General features: G+C 48.1%; 1 long non-coding RNA gene across 1 annotated transcript in view; it reads right to left on the bottom strand.

The window, feature by feature from the left end:
- LOC116532792 overlaps positions 1 to 3858 on the bottom strand; it is an 11608-nt gene that overhangs the window by 4174 nt on the left and 3576 nt on the right. The gene's annotated exons all lie outside the window — the stretch shown is intronic.

Here is a 3858-nt window from a genome sequence, read left to right as displayed (position 1 = left end):
CAGAGGGTGAGGAGGGACGATCGCTTGACCCCAGGGTCAAGGCGGCAGTGAACTGATTGTGCCACTGTACTCCAGCCTGGGCAACAGAGATCCACTCTCAAAAAAATAAAATCAATCATGCAGGTAACATGGAAATTGACGTGACTTAGTCAAACTTTATTATTTCTTATTCAGCTGTAGTATCAGCACTTTGGGAGGCCAAGGTGGGAAGATCACTTGAGGCCAGGAGTTCAACACCAGCCTGGGTAAGACAGCAAAACTCTGTCTCTAAAAAAAAAAAAAAATTAAATTAATTTTAAAAATAAAAATATTAAGAAAAGCAAGGAGATTATTTCCTTACAATTTAGGATAGCAGCTGGCTGAGGTGGCTCGCACCTGTAATCCCAACGCTTTGGGAGGCCGAGGCAGGCAGATCACTTGAGCTCAGGAGTTCGAGACCAGCCTGGACAATATAGTAAAACCAAAAAAAGCTAAAAAAATTTAGAGTATTGTATTGGCCTGATGTGGACGGAGAAGTCTACCATTACGTATCTTTTTTTTTTTTTTTGAGACTGAGTCTCGCCATGTTGCTAGGCTGGAGTGCAATGGTGTGATCTTGGCTCACTGCAATCTCTGCCTCCCTGCTTCAAGCGATTTACCTGCCTCAGCCTCCGAAGTAGCTGGGACTGCAGGCGCACACCATCATGCCCAGAGAAATTTTTTGTATTTTAGTAGAGATGAGGTTTCACCATGTTGACCAGGATCGTCTGGATTTCTTGACTTTGTGATCCACCTGCTTCGGCCACCCAAAATGCTAGGATTACAAGTGTGAGCTACCACACCCGGCCACGTACATGGCCTTGCTGTCGTTACACACTGTTCACTTTAAGGTGTTTCAGTTGATCCCACAATTGTCTTAGAAAAGTTCTACGTGTGTTCTATTTTACAATAAAATGCTATCAGCAGCCAGGCACGGTGGCTCACACCTGCAATCCCAGCACTTTGGGAGGCCAAGGTGGGCAGATCACCTGAGGTCAGGAGTTTGAGACCAGCCTGGCCAACATGGAGAAACCTCATCTCTTTATTTAAAAAAAAAATAAAGATTAAAAAAATAAATAAATAAAATGCTATCAGCAGCTGGGCTTGGTGGCTCATGCCTATAATTCCAGCACTTTGGGAGACCGAGGCAGGAGGACTCCTTGAACCCAGAAGTTAGAAACCATCCTGGGCAATATGGTGAAACCGTGTCTCTACCAAAAGTATAAAAATGAGCCAGACATGGTGATGTGCACTTGGGAGTCCCAGCTACTCAGGAGGCTGAAGTGGGAGGATCATCTGAGCCCAGGAGGCTGAGGTTGCAGTGAGCCAAGATGACACCATTGCAATCCAGTATGGGCAACAGAGCGACACCCTGTCTCCAAAAAAAAAAAAAAATTATGAACTCGTCTATCACAGTGACGCATTAAAGAAAACTGCCAAGTCATTGAATAGATGCCCCCCAACAAGCAGTTCATTCCCTCTGCCATCCAGCCATACCCAAAAATCTGAGAAGCATCAGATGGGAATCTGCATCGCAAAGCAACGTTCATCCAAGGACATATGAATGGCATGAAGCACACGTGGTCCCTCTCCACGTGCTACACCCTCTTCAACCAAAGCCCCTTAACCTGGGGTCTGAATACAAATGCAGCTGAGGCCAGGCACGGTGGCTCACACCTGGAATCCCGGCACTGTGGGAGGCTAAGGCAGGTGGATCACTTGAGGTCAGGAGTCTGAGACCAGCCTGGCCAACATGGTGAAAGCCCGTCTCTACTAAAAACACAAAAATTAGCCAGGTGTGGTGGTGCACCCCTATAATCCCAGCTACTTGGGAGGCTGAGGCAGAATCATTTGAACCCAGGAGGTGGAGGTTGCAGTGAACCGAGATCACGCCACTGCACTCTAGCGTGGGGGACAGAGAAAGACTCTGTCTCAAAAAAATAAAAATAAGAACGTAGCCAAATAACCACTTTCAGCCTGGGTTAAAGGACAAAGGGGTGAGTGGTGGATTCCAGAAGACTAACCTCGAAGTTTTTTTTTTTGTTTTTTTTTTTTTTGAGACGGAGTTTCACTCATGTTACCCAGGCTGGAGTGCAATGGCGCGATCTCGGCTCACCGCAACCTCCGCCTCCTGGGTTCAGGCAATTCTCCTGCCTCAGCCTCCTGAGTAGCTGGGATTACAGGCACGCACCACCATGCCCAGCTAATTTTTTGTATTTTTAGTAGAGAAGGGGTTTCACCATGTTGACCAGGATAGTCTCGATCTCTTGACCTCGTGATCCACCCGCCTCAGCCTCCCAAAGTGCTGGGATTACAGGCTTGAGCCACCGTGCCCGGCCTAGAAGTTTTTTTAATCCCACAAACAGTCCCCTGCAGAAAACAGCTACCAGTTCAAGATTATCCTCGTGATAAATTGTTTGCCAATCAGCTAATCAGAATGGACACTTCTCAGTACTGCAGGATGTATTTTACAGAATTCACACCCATCTGACGTGCAGATACTGTGCAGGCACAATCTCTGCCCCGTGCCTAGGTCAGTGCTAGTTCCGTGAATCTCTTCAACCCACACCTCCACCCACCTCGAAGTAAGGTGTGGGGCTGTGTGTGCAACATTTTCCGAATTTGAGAGTTTTCCACAGCAGCATTCTCAGGCTCAGCCAAAGAATAACACCAGGCAGGGGCGGAAAGCAAAGAACACATCCGAGACACTCACTGCCCTCACTAAGGACAAGAAAACAATGCAAAAAGCATTTATACTTTTTTTTTTTTTTTTTTTTTTTTGGAGACACAGTCTAGCTCTGTTGCCCAGGCTGGAGTGCAGTGGTTGCAGCCGCAAACTTGTGGGTTCAAGTGATTCTCGCTGCTCGAGTGGCTGGGACCACAGGGTGCTCATCACCGTGCCCAGCCTCATGATTTTACATTTACTGAAACCTGGGGCTGAGATAGGAGCAAAACTCATGCTGAGCTGGACACAGACGAGGCTGTTCGCAGCTGTCAGGTGACAATGTTGAACCGACTTCAGCTCTGTGTGCCCGGAAACCAGAAAAGGTGAAGCCATTTCCCCACCCTGCTGGGCGCTGGAACTGGGCACAGCAAGGACCGCCCTTCCCATACCACTAAGATTGCTGCAGATGACAAGGCCAGGCTCAGACCCCCTGGGGCCCTATTCTTTGCCTCAGAAATGATTCACGGACCTGATCGTCCCCACTATTCAATCAGAACAAAATGCTCAGGCCGGGCGCGGTGGCTCATGCCTGTAATCCCAGCACTTTGGGAGGCCGAGGCGGGTGGATCACGAGGTCAAGAGATCGAGACCATCCTGGTCAACACGGTGAAACCCCGTCTCTACTAAAAATACAAAAAATTAGCTGGGCCTGGTGGCGCGTGCCTGTAATCCCAGCTACTCAGGAGGCTGAGGCAGGAGAATTGCTTGAACCCAGGAGACGGAGGTTGCGGTGAGCCGAGATCGCGCCATTGCACTCCAGCCTGGGTAACAAGAGTGAAACTCTGTCTCAATAAATAAATAAATAAATAAATAAATAAATAAATAAAATGCTCTTTGACTCAGCAACTTCATGTATAGAAATTTGTCCTACAGAGTAACACACATTCACAAAGATCTATTTGCCAGGCGCGGTGGCTCAAGCCTGTAATCCCAGCACTTTGGGAGGCAGAGGCGGGTGGATCACGAGGTCAAAAGATCGAGACCATCCTGGTCAACATGGTGAAACCCCGTCTCTACTGAAAATACAAAAAATTAGCTGGGCATGGTGGTGCGTGCCTGTAATCCCAACTACTCAGGAGGCTGAGGCAGGAGAATTGCCTGAACCCAGGAGGCGG

The sequence above is a fragment of the Sapajus apella genome, unplaced genomic scaffold (genome assembly GCF_009761245.1).
Source record: "Sapajus apella isolate SASKATOON/1434 unplaced genomic scaffold, GSC_monkey_1.0 scaffold77, whole genome shotgun sequence".
NCBI lineage: Eukaryota > Metazoa > Chordata > Mammalia > Primates > Cebidae > Sapajus > Sapajus apella.
Note: the sequence above shows the minus strand (reverse complement) of the source record. Positions and strands in the feature narration are given on the sequence as shown.